Here is a 22,327-nt window from a genome sequence, read left to right on the forward strand (position 1 = left end):
CGATGCGATGTGAGCCGCCAATGATAAGTCCTCATAAAAGAGCACGCTCTCCCTGCGCCTCCTGCGCCCGTTTTGTTGCCGTAGTTAAGACGGAGCAGCCTCGCAGGCATACTGATGAGCCCCTCTGCCTGATGACACTTAAAACCTCACTCGCTGGTCTTGCCTTGTGATGAAACCTGCTGTTTGAAACCCTGAGTGCTGAGTCATTGTTCCAATTGTATGCTTTTTCTTTGCTTTTTTTCGTGTTCTTTGTGGTTGACAGTCTGACACAAAAGCATCTTTTATCGTCTAATCGTTTTTTCTTTTCCATTGTCCTCGCCTGTCCAGAAGCCTCATATGAGTTGTCCTGACCTGACTCTGTTTTGCTATTTTTGTCTCACAGACACGGTATGAAGACACGGCGGCCATATTGCCTGGGACGAGAGCCAGCTGTTTCAGGTATGCTACGCTGACCTCAGCAACCCTTCCCTTAGTCAAATCGCTGCTCAGTCAGGGATGTAAGCCCATTTTCTGGGGGAGGGGCCTTTAAATAGAGACACAGAGGAAACAGAAGCCACGGAGGCGAGTTACGCTCGCGTCTTTGAGGTTGGCAGCTTTAATCTCCGCGGCTTAATGAAGCTGATGCTTTGTCACCCTCGCGTGGGTTTGGGTCTCCAGGGTTGCTTTAGTCATCACAAGGGAATTACGCTGTGGGAGATGCAGGAGTCACAGCCTGGTTCGCGCCATGTGATATCGCAGCACATTAAGAAACAAGATGAGATTCGTGGCGACGCCTTTGGTGTAATCCGACAGATGTCTCAACGGAGGTTTTGATCCGGTATTGGATTTTGCATTTAAATCCAATCCGTTTTCTTCAATATTAATGTGATATTGTGTTCCAGCTGTTGGGGTGGAACGATACACAATATTTACGGTGTGGCAGGGAATTCAAATATCATTGAATATCATCATATCATTTTACATAAATATTTTTATATGTGCACAAACTTTAACAATAATTATGTTGTTTTATATATTCTTCATATGCTCACAGAAATAGAGCCATTTGGGTGATGGCGTCGGTGATAAAATGTGGTGTAGCAAACTGTTTCCCGTGTGCACATTCTGTTTTCAGCAGCCCCTGAACGCCACACTGTCGCCCGCACACAAGCCGGGTGGGCGTAGAGTCGTGGAAACACAACCTGGACGTCTATTTAAATCAGACAGCGAGAAGATTCCTGCTCTCTTCTTCCTTCCTCGCTGGCCTGCCGTGTTCGGCGCCCCCCCCCGCAAGTCGGATGTCAGATGCTCCACGCGAGCTGAAGTTCAAAATCCTCCCACTCACCTAATCACCACTCGGCACGCCACGTTAATACACGATAGCATGCCACAAGATCTGCATACAATTAGCATTTCCTGGCCTGGAAGAGAGCATTTAATCTAATGTTGTTTCTTTAATTGCGGACATGTTGCTTTTCCATCTGCGTTGTGATATCCAAAGCAGTAATCAAGCTGAAAGTCGCCCCCCCTACTCCTTTTCTAAAACCCATTATTGAAGGGAACTCAGAGACGGTGTTCGGGGGTGGGGGATCATAGTGCTTTATCTTTTTTTTATCGTGCTGTGGCTCGTTCTGCGGCTCGGATTAGAGGAAGCAAACGGAATCGCGGAACCTCCCGGTGAAATATTTAGCCAAGAAAGAAGGGGGAGCGAATGTATCGATGGGCCTCGGGGCGGACAAAATGGGTCTTAGAAGCACTGGGCCTCCTTTGAGGCCCTCCAACCCCCTGCTTCCCAGACCAGGGACTCTGGGAGACACCAGGACTCCTCTTAGTCAAATAGTTTAGTTTTCATTCCTGAAACTGAAAGCGCCTTTTCATGCGTTCATTCGGTCCCGGAGATCATTTCTCGGTTTCTTCTTCTCGTGTCCGTTAAGCGCGATAGAGTGAAACTCTGATGAATAATAGCTAATACACTGCAATGTGCTAACATGGTTTGACTCGCTCGACGGGGCGTCTTCGTCTTGCTGCTGGGCTTTTAAATCGGTGTCGTAACAACGCGTCCCGCGCATAAAGTATTGATTTAAACACTAATCTCGCCGTCGGGATCTCCCACGGACTCCAGATCTTGCCCTTTGATTTCATCACCAAGCTGCACATCAAACCGGCATTGAATTCTTAATAATAGATGGACTCATAGCTCACCCAGTCACAGAATTGTTCTTACTGGCACAGCCGTGCGCTAATTGAACCGCCCGGGCCGGAGAGCCATGCGCCGTTTGCCCGAGCATTGTCATTATTCATCAAACACACCCTCAGCACGGCCACAATTCCTCCCTTTCTTTCATCCCCCGCTCGCTGTCCGACTACGCAGCGACACGTCGGGAAGGTCGGCGCTTAATACAGCCTCTTAATAAAAATCTCTCCGGAGATTAACGTCTCCTCGTAGTTGTAACTCATTAGTGTTTCTTTTTTTTTACTGATCAATCATGGTTGAGCCGTGGTGGGTTATTAGGAACACAAAACCTTGAATGTTGGCCCCGGGGGGGTGAAATCCATTAGGCGCAGCGGGAGACTCGAGCACTTGACGAGTTTGTGTGTGTGTGTGTGTGTGTGTGTCTGCATGATGTGCATTCTATGTAAGTTTTGAATGGCTTTGATTGTCAATTAAAGTAGTTATTGTGTGCAAGAAAGGGGCGTAGACGTCATCATCTTTTTGACTGTCACAGTTTAGTTTTTTGGAGACGGTGCAGCTAAGTGCAAACTCTTAATAAGATGTTATGGTAAGATATTCATAGCCAGAGCGGACGGGTAGCCCCGCCCTAAAGCATCCCCTGCTTTATGGTCCATTTGACTCTGAATAGAACAGTGAAGCAAGTGAGAGCATGCTGTTTTAAAGAGTTGGAACTCAATATCAAGACAATTAACTCATATTTACCGATGTAATTAATCATTTGAGAACAAGAGTCACATTCTCATTGGCTGGATTTGAAAAATCAAATGAACCTCTTAGCCTATAGTGGTTAGGAACGTCTAATCCTAACCACTGTACCTTAACCTCTGTGGAAGCGCCACGGGGTCAAAGAAAGATGGTTAAGAGAATTCATGAGGAGTTCGAAAAAAGACAACCGCAGACTTTGGGGAATCCAACTCCGCTTTTACTAAGCTGCGTAGTTCTGATGCGACGCAAGCAGCGGCAAAACTACAATTTCTCGGAAGATGGAAGTCAAAGCGCATGTTAGGTGTCTCCACAGTGCTGACATGTAGACAGAATTGTGGGATGGAATTGACTCCATTCTTTTCATGAAGGATGGTCCAGTGGTTCCTATACTAAAGGAGCTAAGTAAGGAAGCATTGAAGGTCCTTTCCATAGCATTCAAACAACTTTTATCATGGAGACCACTTACACTACTTTCATCCCATTTCTCTCAGTTAGCAAATTATACGATTCAAATCCAGAATGCACTTCGGTATTCATACGTCTACAACAGCAGCTTCAGTGGGTACATTAAGCGAGACGTCCTTGAGCTGCTGGCGGATTTGCAGAGCGGTCAGAACACAGATGGACCACACAATGTTTAGAAACCATCAAGCCTTTAATGCTGGCTCACTGACCTAAAAATGATTCCATTTACAAAAGGCTCTGTTTTTGATTATGGCGTGGGAACAACAACGAGGCCTCTTAAAGTGTGGCTAAAAGGACTATCTCACAAGATCATACTTGTCGCATTAAATGGTGCAGTTTTAATCGGCGGGCAGCAAAAGGCGACCAATCGGAACAATAACCTTGCAGCGCTTTTAACATCAGGAGGCACCAGACCCTGATGCATCTCTCGGGTTTCCCCAATTCCACATGTTGACGGCTGCATCAGCACAGCTGTGACCGCCTCGCCGTCAGTCACCCTGCGCCACCTCACCGCATATAATGCATTGACATTCATTCCGTATCCTGATGGCGTCGAGGAAAGGACCCATGTAGGCATTATGGTCCTATTTGAAGCGAGTATTTTCTTCGCTGATGAAAGCGGGATCGAGCAAAGTGAAATTGAAATTGGTCAGAAAATTACATTTTCTTTCCTTTCAGTTGAAAAAAAATATGAAGTCATCAGCGGCCAATTTTCCTACTTTGTCATCCCTCGCGCTGTTGGTTTTTCCTCCCTTTCTTTCGTCAAATGCATCACACACAAACCAGACTGCAGGGTCTGGGCTCGGCTCGGCCCGGACGCACGCAGCCGGGCTCTTTACTTTTTGGTTTCTCTGTCAGGCGACGGCGCCCATCCACTCGAGCCCGAGAGCATCTCTTGACAAATGAACGTTTCATTTAGAGTGAAGGTCGCCGAGCTGCCTTTGTTTTGAAATCGCTGGAGCGAATCCGCCGCAAACCCCTACCTCCCCCCCCATCCACCCTTCTCTTCTGCAGCTATATTTCACTCGGCCGCCAATTTAAAGTTCTTGGGCTGACACATCCTTGGGAGCAACCCAGAAGCAGTCAGTCACCAGCTCCACTCGTCTGCTTGTGCTTCGCAGTGCTGCTCGAAGCCGAGCACAGTTCCACACTTCTACAGACCCTGGACCAGCAGAATTAAGGAGAGGCTTTTGTGTTGGTTTCTCCCTCCACCGCTGTGCTTGAGACAGCACTCTGCGTCAGCTGAAGTGCATTTTGAATGGTTGAACAGCTTGTGAAACCCTTGTCATTTTAATTCTGACTTATTTGTCCTCACGGGTATCCGTCATACTTTTCTGCTAGGGATGTCCCCAGCAGGATTCCTCAGTACTAAGCTGTAGTGCCCACATTTTTGAAGAGGTGAAGTTACTCGTTTTCATTACTAACATTCAATGCTTTTTTAGACATGGTATTGGCGGCAGTTTGGATCACCTATGAACACATTGTCCTTTTGACACGTCATATGAACTACTTAATTTACCCAGCGACATCGGTGCAATGACCAATGACCCTTAAGATTTCCTTTCAATTGGTTATCAAGAGGTGCGAGAACGCACTCTTCTACCGACCCCACTCATGCTCCCAGGTGGATGAACCCTGATTTGAATGAATGTGCCCTGCTCGTTTGAAGGCATCGAAGTGAATGCAGCCCCAGAGAGCGAGACATTGCACCTTCTGTACACAGCTTCCCTTCACCCACTTATGCTCTGACCATTTACCGCCCCCGCCTCCCTTTTCTCCCTCTACTCTCCAACCACTTTCCACTTCCTGGAGGTGTTTTCCCACACACAGCACACACCATTTCTTTGAACAGCGGGTGTTTGATGTTCCAAACCAACCGGGGCGCGTAGGACCGCAAGGCTTTTTCTGCTTTTCCCCCAATCTTTCAGTCTTTTGTGTATTCAACGAGCAATTGCACTGTGCATGACTTTGATAAAGCTAAACTCTGTAGCTGAATGGACCCCCTCACGGGGGGGGGGCTTTAATTCAAAGCCATCCCTTTGCTGAACTGCGGGGGCTTTAGACTTTGACGCAGTGGCGTTTTCAAGGTGCATAAAATTATCCGGTGCTCCTGAAGCCACGTTTTTCAAAGAATATTTATCATCGTTACCGCCTTAATCAAAGTTGTCGCTGTTTGTCGCTGCTTCAACAAGACGGGCCTCAACTTTGCGTGTTTTTCCTCTGGATTAGAAGCACTCACATGCCACACATCCTCGCTCTCCACTGCTGTGCGTGGGAGCCTTCTCCGGTGGCTCCAAGTGGGTTGCAGAGCATACCAAGTACTCTGTGTTGGTGTGATGTTATGTAAAAGTCATCGCAGGGCTAATTTTACTATTTTAAGGGGGGGTTAATGCAGTGGCACAGCCTTGGGCTGCGGTAGTCATCGGGTCTTTGTTTGAAGGGACACTTTCAATTCAAACAAGAAAGTACCAGCAGATCCTAGATTCATATGCAAATCATCATATTAGAAGTGGTCGCGGCCACGGTCTCTATTGGAAATATGTGATGTAATTACTGATGTTTCAAATCTCTTCCCAACTGTAGCTAAAAGAGGACGCAAGTCGATTAAAGCTTAATGAATTCAAAACAAAAAAGTTTTTTCACAAGTTGTCCAGATAAACACAAAACATTTCAAGATGTGGGAGCGTGAGCGAAATATTTACATAATTGGCATGTGGCTGAGTGGGCCCACTATGCACACGGGGTTCCTAATAGTTCTGCATTTTTAAAGTAACTAGGCAACCTTCGGAGCCATGGTGACTGCCTGAAATTAGATATCTAGCATTTCATAAAAAATGAACTGTACTGCTTTAACCCCCCCCCCCCCCCCCCACATCCTGTCCATACCATGTAAATAACAAAGACCCTTGTGTCATCTTCCTCTGCACTGTTCGTCTCTAGGACTGTGCTCCAGAGAGCCAGCTGTGTATTTACTGTTTGGTGAGAAGGCAAAAAAAAGTTCAAGGACTCAACAAGGGCTAAGGGCCCTGCCTCCCTCTCCCTCCCACAGAGACAATGATGACTCTCCCCTGCCCACCCACCCTACCTGCCTTCCTTTCTGTCCTGCAATTTGACACTGAGCAACGAGGCCCGCTGTGACCTTGCAGCATTTTCTGCAAATGTGCGCCAGCGCGGCCGGTCCTTCTCACAGCTACGGGGAGGAGAACCGCCCACGGGTGGCACTGGCACGTGCACAAACATGCACATCCTCACGTGCACATGCCCACACACACACACACAACCAAGGGGTCCATCTGCAGAGAGATACACGGTTCTTAGGTCCCCATCTCTCCCATGGGAGCTCCCTATCATCTCAAGGTCCAGCAGCCCTACATAACCCTCGGACAGCTCTGCCATTCAGCACTCCCTCCCTCTCTCCCTCCCCAGCCCATCACACCTCCAGCATAATAAGTGTCTGCAGCAGTGGCACCGCGTGACCCCCGCCGCGTAACCCCTCCTCCGGGGCGCGACCAAATTACAATACCCCCCTCCGCCTTGGCTGTCTCCCACTGCTGTTTATTTATGACACCCCTCCACCCGGCCCTCCAACGCAGGGTATTATGAAAGGTGTTACACTGCCCAACGGCCTGGCTCAGACCCCCGGTCTCATTACTCACCGCTCGGGGGAGGAACCGTGAGCGAGAGATTATCCAAGTGCTGGACTGTCCGGATGCTCTGTGGACCTTTGGGTGGGCCAGCAGGTCCACCTTTAAAGGGGGCATCTTTAATACCCAGCTGCTGGGCGGGGGTGTGGGGACAGGGGGAAAGGCGGCCGTAATTGAAGAGGAAATGACAATAGGAAATTTCATAGTTGTATTGTAGGTTAAGGCCCATATTAATGATTCAAAAACACACACACAATCCTGTAGATTTCTGTCTGTGCTTTTGCATATCAAGAAAGACGCTGTGGGCCTCTCAAGGCGATTGTCAAACACACTTTCGCAGTCGAAAGCTCAAGTTTGCTGCTGTGAGAAGTGGACATTTCCTAAAGAACCCAACAGGGTGAACACAAGATTGACAGACTGTCCCTTGGGAGGCTTTTCAGTTTAATACACACACACACACACACACAAGGTAAACAAACAATGCAGCGCAGGTCAGGCAGGTGTATGTTTCATTCTCATCTCATTCTCAAACCCACTAGTGTGCAGCTAGCACACAGACACAAATCCCACTCTAATCTAATTCTGAATGTGACAACATTCAGAATTAGATACTGTCAATGTTAAGATGAATCCATGTGGGAAATGCTAACAACATTCTTTTTTTAGGAGCATGGACACGTAGTAGGAATATTCAATCTTAGGGTTAGGGTTGTTGTAAGTTCCTTTTAGAACCTCATGACAAACCTTTTTTATATTATTTCACTATTCTGGCGTTGAGACTTTGGTACGAATCCACCAAGACAAAGAGCAATGTTGAACGTCAAGAGAGATCAGATTTCTGTGTCTGTGTGTGTGTGCGTGTGTGTGGCCGGTTGTGATGCGTGCTGGTAGCATGACTCGGGGGTGTGCACTACATACAGTAAGAGTACAGAGGCCTTTTGTTTTGAAGGCTTTGTCCATCGCTGCTTTAAACGCTGCTCTCTGTGAAGCAGCTGAGGCCTTGATCGGGAGGCGTCTTCTTGAGGTTGTTTCCACAGTCGAGGTGTTTACGTGTTGCAAAGAGCCTTGCGTTGTTACAGCAGCATCCTGAGCGCCTCACCACGCCGTTGGTGTACTCGTGGTTACTGTCGTCTGAGCAGAAAACAGCAGGAGGTCAAATGAGTGTGATTCTCGGGTAGCTATTAGGTAGCGCGCAATTCACGGTTCGTCTTCCGCTAATGTTAGCAGCCATCTATTGCCTAGTAACAAAAAAAGAGAACAGAAAGTTAACTTTTGTTTGGGTAATCCAAAAAAAAGTTCGGCTCAGTGATCCCGCCTCCTTGATTTCGTGGTTGCCATGGGATCCCGCGCTCGACCTCAAAGCATGCGCCTCTCTCTTCTCCTCTCGCTTTTTTCCCCCTTTCGTTCTCCCGTCTCCCCCCGCCCGCCCCCGCTTCAGTTCAATCGCGTTACCGCCGTGGTTCAATTTAGACGAGTAAGACCCCTCGGCGCGTGTGATCGATGCATGTGCCCGCAACCTTCAAACACAGGAGAAACTCAGTCCTCTATCTCCATAAACACTGTCCGTGTATATGTCCCCTTTCCATGTCGATAATATCGACTTTACTTTCCTCGTTGGAGTTATTCTCTGTGTGTGTGAACGTTTTAAAACGTCTACCTGCCGCTTCCATTACGTGCCTGCAGTCTGGACTCATCGTCTTACGATGCACGAGATCTATATGCTGTGCCGCTTTGTTCAAACTACTATCCTTCTCCTTCTTTTATATATTTCCTCCCCCTCTCTCTCTCTCTCTCTCCCTCTCTCTCTCTCTCGCCTCCCTCCTTTTAATTAGGTGAAGGGTATGTAATGACACAGTATTTCATAAGAAAATGAAAACGGAACCTTCCAGGCCCCACTGAATTCAATGAAACTTCAGTAATGTGCATTGCAGAAATGGAAGATGAGTGGATCCTCTGGTACCAACCGTGTCCTGTAGCAATAGGCGTTATGTTTGTTTGTGCTTTTTAAGTCGACATGGCAATGGTGGCCGGTCCGTCCAGAGGGCAGGCTCCTTGTCAGCAGCACCCTGAGGGGATTTCTTCAAATTTGGCACTAATGTGTCGTACACAGACTGATCCGATTTTGTTGGTCAAAGGTCAAAGTTAAAGCGTACATGTAGGACGTGTCGGGTTGTATTAGTGACGTTTTTTCATCTCGATTGGTTGGCTGGGTAAAAAGCCTTGTAGTGAAGCAGCGACCATTGCGAAGATTCACAAAAGAAAAAACCGCGACCGCAGCGGATGTGGCGGGTTCCTTAAGGGTTCTGCTGTGAAGAGATGACACAAAAAGAGAGACAGAGAAACCATCTAGCTGGTCTGATGCCGCGGGTGTTTCCATTATGGGTCTTGACAGTACAATTAGTCCAAAATGTGTTTTTCTAAAAGGAGAAATCTGCTTGTTTTAGAACTACAAACTCATCCAGCCCTCACACAGAAAAGCCATTAACTACTGAGGCATAATTAACACCCACTCTATTATTATTTCTCCAGAACGGAGCGGCGAGAGTGCTCAAACACGTCTTTGAACGCACAAAAACAGCCCGAAGCGTGTCAAGAACATATCTGCCGAAAAGGGGTTTTCGGTAAAGATATTTGCACAGAAATAACTTGAATAAATTTAAATCTTCTGATGTAAGCGGTTAAAAGGAATTGCTAAACATCCACCCATTTCAAGATGCAATGAAAAGCCTTCTAAGATATTTCAGTGACGGTTCATGTGTTGTACCATCATCACTCCCCCCCCCCCACCCCACCCCCGGCCGCGAATTACAAGGCCCTCTATCTTAGAGGGTTACTGTGCATGAAATGAGAGGAGGGAGTAAAACAAGCCCGGGTGAACAGCACGGCAAATAATCTGCTTTTAGCGTGTAGAGACCTGCACTCCGGTGCCTGCTGGGTTTAATCGTTCCTCCCTCCCCACCCGCAACCCACCAGGACACTACGTGCAGATTCGCTGACGAGAGGTTTGAAAAAGGTCATTTGCAGTACGTCGTCGATAGGCTGAGGGACAAAAAGCAACATGTTTGCGGTCCCACCATTTGAAACGTCAAAAGAGCAGAGGACAGGACTTTTTAGGTTTGCAAAAGCTCTCTTTTTATTGGCTGAGGTCACAGACTTGTGTACCTGTTCTCCCTCGGCTCCCGGTCCCCTGCCGCACCGTTAGAGAAAAGAACGCCTCCTTCATGTTTTTTCTCGCACCTCGGTGCGGCGGTGTGATATTTCTGTCTCCCGACATCTGCTTTTGTGTCTCTTCCTTCAAGCCCGTACCTTTGTGATTCTCCTCATAAGGTGTACTTTGTGCGCCGGGCAGATGCCGACTAATGGTTCTCCCACATCCCCGCCGTTCAGCACCAGGAGGAAGTGGGAAGCAATCGCAGAGCTGCCGCCACGACAAAAAGTCATTTAGCAAATTTTTGCTGCATGAAAGTAGAAAACAATTATTTGTACGCGTCTGTGTGGCGGCGTCCCTGGTTTGTTCTGTAACCGTTAAACATTTGGAAGAAGTTTAATCATGGAAAATACACACAACTGAGAGATCTGAAATAGTCAATTTGCCACAAATCCTCTTTTCTCTCTCGCTTCCGGCGTATCGTTCCTCTTTATCTCTCACTCTCAAACACCTGCAGTACCTCTCAACCTCTTTCATATTCGGTTTGATGCCCCGACATGTGCGCGGTGTTAATATCATGAAATATGAATGAGCACATTAGATCCAATTGCATATAAGGCCGGTTTTAAAGGTAGATTAACGCTGACAATACAGCTGTTTGTCATAATTTAACATGAGTTTGGCATCACAGCCATGGCGAAAGTTAATTATGTTTTTTATTACTTGACGTATTTTGCAAGGAGCTTGGTGAGTGCAATATTATCAGAACCAAAAGTAAATGCTGGACAAAAGAGAAAATAAGAATACAGTTGAAATAAACAGGAATGGACCACCTGGAGGGAATTTCCTTCAAATTGGATGAACTAATTAGCTGCTCTGGGTGAAATGGGTCACGGTCACCTAGACCTCGCTCAGAAGTTCATATGGTAATTCTGTCATTTACACACAAATGTCTAACGAGGCGCAGCTCGACTGGTCGGCAAAGGCCCACAACCCACAGGGTGTTTGTTCTAGTTTGTGTGTCTCACATTCTGCAGTCTTTATTTCCAGTCCCCAGCCGAACGGAAAAAAAGGAGTCCGACCTGCCCACCTGCACCCTACCATGGGCTCTTTCACCAGCATTGAATTTAGTTTCATCGCAACCGTTCCCCAAACCTCTTAACTGCTAGAATAAATTCCTGGGAGCGGGAAGGGGGGGGGGGGCAATGCACATGAGAAACTAAGAGCCAGGGGAGAAAGCCGACTCCAATTTAAAGGTGAGAAGAAAGAAAATAAGCCTTCAGACTTGATGATGTCCTACAAATGTCAGTGCTGCAGAGAGACGCCTGGGCTGGTTTGGAGGAAGCCCCACACACACACACACACACAGAGCCGTCACAAGGCAACAAAGTTCAGAGGACAAGGTCCGCTGGGTGTTTTCTGCTGGCGGGCTCCCGGCTGGAGAAATATCAGCATTAATTGGCCATTAGTGTATTTGGGAGTAAAACGAGCATAAATCAAACATTTTTTCTTATGAGCTACGCTGTTGTTCGCCATATCCATGTCTGTGTGTGCGGTTGAGGACGCGGCATGCGAGCGAGCCATTACTTCACAGCAGGGTTACCGGCAGGGAAAAATGCCGTCCTGCTGCGGGGGGAGGGGGGGCACCAAATTGCGCTCATTACGGCGGCGCGGTTCAGATCCGGCGGACCCCCCCCCCGGTTCTCTCACTTTTTGCGGAGCTCCACACACGCTTCCAACAGGGAACCAGCCGAACAAATCTCATTAAGGGACAAGACAAACTTACAACAGGAGCTGAGATCAAATTGTACGAGATAAATATTGACAGTGAGGCAGCGAGCCGAACCAAACAGCCCTGCTGGTTCTCATTGCTTTGTGACCAGCAGCTTTGTCCTCCCACGTTTACAAACCTCTCTCTACATCAGCGTTGCACACTGGTGGGACCTGAAACTGCTCTGTATAACCTAATTACAAATAGTATTCTCCCCAATTTCATTTCAACTTTTTTACTTATTGAGAAGGATTCAAGCTGGTTAGCCACCCATGCTAATATTTGTAGCTTACGTTAGAGACGAAACCCCCCCAAACAATTCTTGTAAAAAGAAAAACAGCACCCAGTAAACTGTTTAAAGCCACCCCCCGGTTCCCACTCACCTAAACAGTTCTGTCAACACTGTTGCATGGACGGGTGCCGCTATGAGCCGCCGGCATGTCCACATGGCAAGAGGCAATTTAAAAAGCTTGCGTCGCGCACCTTTTTATGAGGTCGGAGAAATGAACTACACTAGTCTAGGAAAACCAACATGAACAATGTCGACAGAGGAGGTAGCTCACCGCTTTTATTCCCCACTACACTGTTGCTTCTGTAGCTGACTGCTCCCACTAACTGGCCAGTCAAACCAACAGCGAGCTGTGGCCTCCTGGTCAGAGGCAAAGATCAGCTGTGATTTTCCAGTTTTTTGACTTGACTTGAAATTCTCCCTTAAATGTTTTTTTTTACTGTATTTTTAAGCTGCTATCACCAGAGACTAGGAACATATATAGAGCTGCAGTATTTATGTGTGTTTTCAATGGATCCCAAAGATCCTACTGTTAACATGGCACACGCTACACTGAGGCTGTTTTCTGCAATGATGTAGTCCACATCAGAAGCTTCCAAGTGACTGTGGCTGGTAGATGATGAAAGGATGAAAGACCTGAGGATGTGTAGTCTGTACTAAAGGCAGTGTAAACGCACATGCATGAATATACTACAAGTATAAAACATGGGGTAAGAATTAAGGTAGAAGAGACCAACAAACACAGGAAGCCAGTGTTCAGTGATGTTAGTCACTTTTTCTCCGCACTTATGTTACGTTGCTTGCCTCTTAGGTAGTTTTCATACTTATTTCAAGCCCAACCTTGTTGTGCTTTCCAAACCTAACTCAGTGGTTTTGTATCCTGAACCTAAATGCGAGCAATCACTTTAATACGTTGTGTTAGTGATACGCCTTCCAGTGAGATTCCCACTGGTTTGTGGACTGCTGTTCTGAAGCCTCGAGTAGACGTCTGCCATCTTGGCTTTTTTTGCAACCAACAAACAGAAGCAGCCATATTTGGACGGTGCAGGCTGGCATATAGACAGCGTTCTGGTAGACTCTCAATAACACTGTAGTCCCTCCTTCGCTATGGGCTATTTTACTCTCCATAATTGACTAAATTTACATTCTGTATTGAAGAAGACTTGCAACTAACAATTGAGACCATGAACTCATGTTTACAGCCTTAGAAATTAGAAGTAGGGTAATTTTCTCTTAGACCTCGATACCATCCGACTTCATTTTCAACTCCCATACGTTTGGCCTCTGTAAAGACTTGATATGATAGCCAGCGTAATAATACAGGACAGAAGCGAGAGACAACCATGCATTTTCCTTCTCATCTTCTATCAACCGGACCTCTATTGTGCAATTAAATGTAATTGCAGATTCGGAGCTTGATGGTTCTCGCTAATTGGTCCCACATTAGAAACCATAATTACCACTTTGGCCGCAGGATAATGTGTTTTGCATCTCTATTGTCACTCATGTTCTGGCAGTGGATGCGTTCAACGTCAACACCCAGTGCGGTCTCTGTGAGTGCTCCCAGAAATGTGTAAGATTCTTTGTGGCTCATTAATTCAGGTTAAAAAGGTTCCATGTACATCACAGCCTCTCCTCAGCATAAAAAAAAAAAAAAATCATTAGCGTGATGAGCATTGCATCATGGGTAAGGGCTTGGCGCCGGAGGAAAAAGCATGTTATCTGGAACACACACATGGGGACATGCCGGTGATGATGAAAAGGAGGTGGACTGTAAAGCGTCTTCTCGTTACCCACGGCGTGCGGTTAAACACGTGTGGACGGTAGTTTGCAAATCCTCTTCATTAGTTCACGGGCAGCAGCCACAGAGGTGACAGAAGGACGCTTTCACCTGCTTGTTTCCTCTCCGACCGCTGATCACTGTTGACGAGTAAATGCGGCGACGTGGGTAGAGCAGCTGCTTCAATTTGTTTGGGTGTAAGTGAACCAAATGAGGGAGAGGAGAGGGGGAAAAAAAACACTGCGCCAGGACTTCAGAACCCCTCACAGGAATCCCACTGAAGTTGAGTTACCGCAGAAGGGGACTGAGAGGGACTGATGACTGTCTGCCCCAAGTAGACATTATGATGTAGTACGATGTAATAAGTCTTCTGAATTTCATGGACTCTAAATGAGAAGTGGGTGGAGTCACCGTGGTTTTAAATCTTTTCTTCTCCTCACCTGGAGATGAATAGAATCGATTGGTGGTTGTGACGTGTCAATCCTAGTAGCTGAGGTAAATCAAGTGAGAATTAGAGTCTTCACAGGTTGCCGGCTGGAAATTCCTGTCTGTAAATAAGTTATAAAGGTCAAAATTGCAAATACCCAATGCAAAAAACGACAACATTGCTTTAATATAACAATAGAATTTGCTGGTTGTTTCCAGATAAAAAAAGTTGCTAGGGTGGCTTGAAAAACAATGCAAACATTTTCCCTCTCCGTTGAATGAATGAATCAGGTTTCAGAAGGACTTCAATTAACATAAATCAAAGAATAATAAAGAAGACATCCTTGGCTCGAGCAAACGCTTGGCAGAACGCGGCCTTGGCTTTTGTTCACGGGAAGAGCAGAGCCCTTCAATCCACAGAAATGTACAGTTCAAAGAGGAGAACACTGTTCTGTTCCATTCCCACCGTATCGCCACAGTGTTCAACGTCACCGGGCCAACATTAGAAACTGCGTCTCACTGAAAGCGGCCCTTCTTCTGCTGGTTGTTACCGAATCTTGAGACACATTGATTAGCCGCCGCAGTAGCACATAATACCCAATTTGATACTGAATTTGGCTTCTGTTGACTACCGCTGGGGGAGGCGACGTGGTGGGACCCTCATCACTGAATCATTGAAGCAGTACAGTTATTGAAGCAGTACAGAAAATAAGCTTGCCAGCTCACCCGAGGCGAGCGATTTACAGGAAGAAGAGCAGGTTCACACCGACAAAGGGGCCCATTGGGTTGGTGCTGAGTGTAAACGTTGCGCTGTGGGATTCCACCTGTCACTGTTTACAGAGTCACTGCCCACTTGGACGCGTTTCCAAGCTATGGACTGAATGATAAGGGATTTACTGTTATTAAACACATCAATGCCCGTGTTCAATTTGGCATATCTGTGTTCACGACTGTCGACAGCAAACTTTCCTTCCAGGAGAAAGGGGGGTTGAAATGGAGCCTGAAGTTCTGTCTTTTTCCTCATTTAGCACCCGGGTAGTAAGTTGGCTACAGTTACAGTTTTGAGACAGACCTGTGTTTACAAGACCTGCTTCTAATCCTCCACTTTGTCTAGAAACTAACCCAAGAATGAAAGCAGAAAGAAGCAAAACAACAAAACTGACACCAGAAGTGTGAATCACGCCACACATCTTGATCTGTTGTCCCTTGTGCACCATCTGACACTGCGGGCTAGCCACGCTTTATTTATTACCATGCTCCTTACTTAATTAAAGACTTTTATTAGAATACTGTTTTTGCCAAGTAGAATTTCACTTAGTGAAATAGTGCTTTGTACTGGCAGGGATCTGGCGTTTGTCATAATACAGGGTTACAATTAATTACTATATATTTTAATTCTTAAGCAAGGAGATATATTCAACTAGTTTTAAGAGAACCATCGTGGTTTTAAAAAATAGCTCATTTTATTTGAACAGTGGGACCTGCATTTGCAGTTGTTGATGTTGGCCATGTTATCACCCATCTGGTTACAGAACCACAAAGCATTTCTAACACTCCCGAAATACTTGCCAAGGGTTTGCTTCTGGAGCCTCGCATCTTCTCCAACATGTTGCATTTCTGTCAGCAGAATGTGATTTCTGCCTTGGTGTAATAATAAAAAGGATAACACGCTTCCATGCAAATTCTCTCCACACATGAGAATTGGTGCATTTCCACTGGAACAAGTCATCATTTGATATTGCAAGGTTGCCTTCTCTTTCCCATTTTTCTTTAATATATTATGCAGTGTGGTTTTTTTGTTGTCATGAGGCCTTTGTAGGATCTAGAGATAATACCCTTAGAAAGCACTGAGAAATATTTTAGAATTGGGTCATCAAGGTCGGTTGTATTATGTTCAATGGTTGCATATCTGGAGGTATCTGTCGAAATCAGATTTTCAGTATCAGTATTTCCTTTCCTCAGGTGTTGAAAGTCTCTTTTCTGTCAGGGAATAGAATGTTGTTATAAATCTATAATCCATTTCATTTGGTTTGAATCCCACATTGTCTATAAGCTTCGCCAAATGTGGGTCAATACTGCACGAATAGCGGGGTCATTCATAATGGAGAGTTTAATATCTTTCCACCTAGCACAATCATTTTGGGTCCACAACATAGAAGTAAGTAATCCTTGAAATTGAATAAGGCCATTCCTTCTTCTTTTGGCGGTTGTGGTGTTTTAAATTGAATTGGTGTTTTGTCCCTTGTCAGATAAATCTTTAACTTTTTGTATCCAATTGTGAGAATTGTTTGGGGGAATTTCTACAGGAAGCTCGGAATAAGAACAGACATCATGGGAGGAGATTTATTTTTACAGACTCAATTCGAGGAAACTCGGACTAAGCCATAGAATAAATCAAGATATCATCGGCATACGGGGCCATCTTGTGGTCTGATCCATTCATACTTTCTGTCTGTCTTATCCATTGCACAGGAGGCTCTATATAGAGGGCAAAAAGCAGTGGAGAAAATGGCCATCTCCTGTCTTGTTCTGCGCTCTGGTATTATGGTTTCTGAAAGGTACCCATTTGATTTTATTTCTATATATATATGAGATAAGGCCAACTCACTGAATCAAATACCTTCTCAGCGTCTACTGACGAGGCAGGCTTAAGATCATTCTGTTGGATATGGTTTATTATATGCAGCGATCGCCTGATGTTATGTGATGTTAGGCGTGGTAATAGCTCAGACCGAAATGTCTTGTAACACTCGGGAGAAAGGCCACCCGGAGAAAGCGATATTTAGTTCTGTCTCAACTATCGCCGCTGTTAATATCTGATTTTGGGAGGGGAGGGAATTGAGGAATTCCCAAATTGGATGCTCACTTTCTAGTTGTGGTTGTGTATATAGAGATTTGTAGTACTTTTAAAAAAAAGTATTTTGTGTTTTGCTATTCGCTTACAGTCTGTAATCATGCAGTGGAGATTTATCTCATTGAGATCAAGAGCGACATGAGAACTAATTGCATATCTGCAACACCACGGGATGAGTCACACATAGCAATTATCACACACTGACACTCTTAATTCAAACAAATGGTATTCATGGTATCAGTAGTTAAAGCCGTGTCCCACCAGAACGTGATACGATAGAGTGATTTTCAGGGAGCAAGTCTGATGGCTGAGTGGCAGCGTTCCCACAGTTCATCCAAAAGATATATATTTATAGTCATTTATTTTGCCTCTTAACTGTCTGCAAACCGTGCCTCTTCAGGAGAGCAGTTTATCTTACGAGTCAAGCTTGATGGCGCAGCAAAGCTAATAGACAAATGGGCTTTTGGAATAATTGTATTGAAATTAAATTATTTATATTCCTGGCCTTCAAATTGGCCTTTTTCTTGGAATTATTTTATTGAAATGAAATGATTCAAATTCTGGGCCTTACTAACAGGCAGTAACGTCCAAGTCTTATAAATTGAAGACCATGCAGGAAGGCTTTAAACCAGCCTTCTCTATAATGGACAGCAGGGAGCGACTCTTCTTGTCGCCCCCCAAAAACAGGTCTGATTGTATAGAACTCTTGCGTTACATTGTCTCGTCTAATCACGCGTCCAATCACGAGTTAGATTCCAGCGTCATTCAGAAGCCAAATATAACTCAACTGTCCCGTTGCTCCAAATGTAGCTTGAAGCCGCCCGTGGCCGTCACGTCTTAACAACCCTTTACGATTTCTCACCACGGGTTCCTCCATTATTTCCCCTCTTAATTACAAGGAGACATAACAATGAGAAGTGTATCAAATAGCACTTAGCCTAATTAAACTGATCGAGAGATGATCTGTAAACCCTCACACTGGCTACGGCTGTTTTTAATTAAGTCGTTTAACGACAGCCAGCTATTTGAATGGTAACAAATAAAGCCCTGCAGCTCGTAGTGTTAGTCACTGTTGTCTTCACTGTAGCTCTGCTCAGATAAGACAGAAGTAGACAGTGGAATAGTGTTAGATTGCAGAAAAGTCCCGGGCGAAGGTGAACTATCACGTTGTCATGATGTGTTCACATGTCATTGACATTGTTTGGAGACGTTTTCACATGATTAGAGATGATTTAGGTTTGCAGTAGGTGTAAACAGCGTATGATACCTCACCAATACAACTAATGAAATAATCTTTTTTAATAAGTTAAAATAAGGGATTGCCTTCATGAGGGAAAACACTATAAATGGTTGATGGTTTCTTGGCTTCAGAGCGGTTCAATAGCAATATATAATCAAAGCACACAGGAGATCCGTGTCTGCCCACATGGGTCTTCGATGATCTGTTTTCATTCGAAGATGATCCCGTCTGTGGTCCGATCCGTGTCTCTGATTTTTGATACCATCCAAACCGAGAGTTTCAGGATCCGACCAGCAAAATAAATATTCTAGTATTAATATTATAGTTTTCTTCAAGAAGTCAGAGTCACTCCATGATGCACAGATGATTATTTTTGAATGATCAAGCCTCAAAACGAGGCTGTAGAAGAGAGTCTGCCTCTTGCACGCGTTAACTTCGGTCATGTAGGTTCACTTTACTCTGGCACAGGTTTGTACACTTTGTCTGACCCAGGGCATCTCCTAACTCGGTTATCTGAGTAACAGGTCGCTATGTATTTCAGCACAAACTGAGCTTGAGAAGAAAAGAAAAAAATCAATCCGACAAAGTGCCTCGTCGAGGCCACAACCCGTCAAGTTCACCGCTGACGTGGGTCTCACAGCTGGAGAAGGTCTGATCCCGACAGCGCTCAGACTACCTTCATTCAAGGGCAGAGACACTTGTAATGAATGTTCTGGAAGAGATGGAGGAAGGTGAGGGGGAGCTACACGACTACACGATTCTAGCTGCAGCCCCCCGCTGACCCTAACCCTGACCCAAGCAGACAGAGCAGCACTTAAGGACGAGGGCCGAGGGCAGAATACGTCCAATTACAACAAAATTGAAACTTTTTTTTAACGTTCAAGTACAAGCTGAACAACTCGTCTTTGCAGTGTTTGTCGTCACGGCAACGCTTTACCTGGGCCCAATGTGTAGAAAGGAGAATAAGCCTTTGTCCTTCCTCTTTGTGGGCTCCTGTCGGCATCCTAATCGGCATCTTCAAATACTGTATTGTACACTAATGGTCATGAGAGTCTGTGATGTGTGTGTTTTTCGGATATATGATGGAAGACGCCAGCCTCCACTCTGAGAACAACTAAAACATTTAGTTTAAAATTGTGTCTGTCAAACTTGATCATAATTCAAAATGACAGGAGATTACGATGGCTTCTTTCAAACTTCCTTTTCCTGAGACCCATTACCCTTCTAAAATGTTATCCGCGACTGTGTGTCCCTCTGAATCTGAAACATTAGATTACTCAAAGGATAGGATCTACTGCATTACATGGGGGAATCAAACAGTAATGTCTTTCTAATTCAACCCAGCTGTAGCACCTGATTGACTTAGGCGCCATCCTCCCAGGCAAAGAGATGTTGGTGTTTCATCCCATCAGATGAAGAAGGGGTGATCTCAATCTGTCCTTATTGATCACTGAGTGAGAGACGCCTCGCCAGCTTCAGAGTTGCTGCGGGGAGCAGGACCAGTTTCATCCGTCCCTGTGCCCCACCAGGTTGTTTATTTATTTATTTTGAAGGCCAGAACAAGGAGTGGGAGGCAAATGAGGGTACCTTGATGCAGGGTCATCCTATAAGTTGATCAAGGAACGGCCTGCAGGACGAGAGGAGGCTGGAAATGGGGAACAACAAGCGGCCTGGGGGGGGCTGGAGAGGAGTTTAATGTGCTCAGAGCTCAGTTCATCACTATAATATGTAATTGAGAACTATCTGTGCTTTTCATGTGTCATTTTGTTCCTCTGTGGATCTATTTTGAGAGGACAGGAAGAGGAAGAATATGTTAATAAATACATAAATAAACTCCGTACACTACACTTATGTACCAATACACACACAAGGGGGAGGGGTTGAATCGATCCGTGCTAGAGGCGGCCAGCAGCTAATCACCCAGATGGAACTCTCCCATCTGACATCCGTCATAAGCACTGAGACCACTGCTGGATCACTTCCTGTCAACACTTGCACACTTGACCAAAAAAGACTCACACACCCTGACATACACACACACACACACACACACTTACACATTACTGTATTCATCTCTCTCATCCCAGATGTTGATTCATCTGGATTGGTTTTAAAGCGGTTTTCATTACGTTGAGAATAGCCGGTCCACCTTAAGTCAACCTTTAATGAAGGTTGATCAACAGCCCGATTAGACCAGTGCAGACATAAACCATAAAGATGATGCTGACGGGGTTCAGGGATTCCCCCCGTTACTCTGCCACACATGTCTCCATCATCATTCGCCACAATAGCTGCTCAGTCCTGTCCGAAGCGTATAATGCGTAGAAAAACTGTCGTTAAAAAGTGGTATTATTTTGCTTCGCGTCTGATGGCGTGGACCAATCGCATTGTGCACCACGGGTTGAGTTGCGTCTGTATTAATGAAAGGCGAGACAAACTTCCAAAGCTGCAAACTTTCCACATCCACTCCTTCTGTTCTTACTTACTACAATGAAAGCTTTAAATCTATAACAATCTCAGGCGAATATTTGATATTTTTGTGCATTTCATTCAACCCCCCCTGGTGTGCAACTGCTTGCATACAGATTCCATACACGCCCGCCCACGCTTTTGTACATTTCCCCTCCTCCCACTGAAGCTCTTAAACACACATTTATTCACACACACATTATTCATAATCCCTCTGATCTCAGTATATCCAGAGGACTGCTCTGCCACAAACAAAAGAACACTTTAAGGTTAATTCCGCTTTTGTAAATGCACTTGCTGACAATAATGATGTGTGCGTCAGAGGTTAAAAGTTCAAAGCAGGGCTGAGTAGTGCGTGCGTGTGTGTGTGTGTGTGTGTGTGTGTGTGTGTGTGTGTTTAGGCCAACTCTGACAGGCTGACGAAACAATAAAAATTAGAGTATGTATTTCGGTCTGGGTTTTAGGTTGGAAGCCAAGCGGAGGGCATTAACTCTTTGCTCCGCACTCTGCTGCCTTCTGTCTCTCTCTCCACACACACGCACACGCACACACACACACACGTGTGACTTAAACAGAAAAAAAGTCTGCCCAAAGACTTCCTCCCGCGTCCGGCCCCCGCGATGCTGAAGCTTAGCGGGTCCGACAGGTGGAATCATTTATTTAGCGGGGGGCCGCTGAGCATCGCTGCCTCGGACCAGACCTCACACTGGCTGGAGATAGCGGCCCCGACCTCTGAGGGCCTCAAGGCAGCCGGACCACTGGGTTATCACGCCACAGACGCACACACATCAAAGGCCCCGCTGCGATTTCTGCAGCATGGCGAAGAGCCTGTGTGTGTGTGTGTGTGTGTGTGTGTGTGTGTGTGTGTGTGTCTGTAGGAGAGTCCATTAATATTTATCTGCCTCCTCAAACATCCACTTCCATCTTTTTTTTTTTCTTTTTTTGAAGTTCTGCCTCACCACGTAGGAGATATAAATCTTAGCTCACATTTGCGCAAATTTTCAATTTCAATGGAAATGCTTGTTACGGTTTATTTAACACCATGCAAGTTCAATGCTTTGTCATCGAAATTGGTTCGAACCAAATTGTGAAAAGTACATTATCGCGGATTGTAAGAAAGAACATTTCTAATGGTACACGAAGAGAAGAAGACTCATGTGCGACCATGACATCGCACTGAATGCGTGCAACACATTTAGCACACACTGTCTATTAAACCAGCGGCTGTGCAGATCGTCATGAGCAGAACACGCTGTTCTCATTCTGTCTGTACGCGTACCGACCAAAAGTAATGCACTGCAATTTGTCCAAAAGAACACATGTT

At 45.6% G+C, this 22,327-nt stretch overlaps 1 protein-coding gene across 2 annotated transcripts in view; it reads left to right on the top strand.

Annotated features, from left to right (window-relative positions):
- The window catches only part of LOC119213069 (beta-1,3-galactosyltransferase 1-like), an 80,712-nt gene that overhangs the window by 41,477 nt on the left and 16,908 nt on the right, over positions 1–22,327 (top strand). For both annotated transcript variants that reach the window (XM_037464099.2, XM_062561358.1), the window contains one exon: positions 383–438. The gene's annotated coding sequence lies outside the window, so the exon portion shown is untranslated. The remainder of the gene's footprint in view (positions 1–382; positions 439–22,327) is intronic.

The sequence above is a fragment of the Pungitius pungitius genome, chromosome 3, assembly GCF_949316345.1.
Source record: "Pungitius pungitius chromosome 3, fPunPun2.1, whole genome shotgun sequence".
Classification (NCBI taxonomy): Eukaryota; Metazoa; Chordata; class Actinopteri; order Perciformes; family Gasterosteidae; genus Pungitius; species Pungitius pungitius.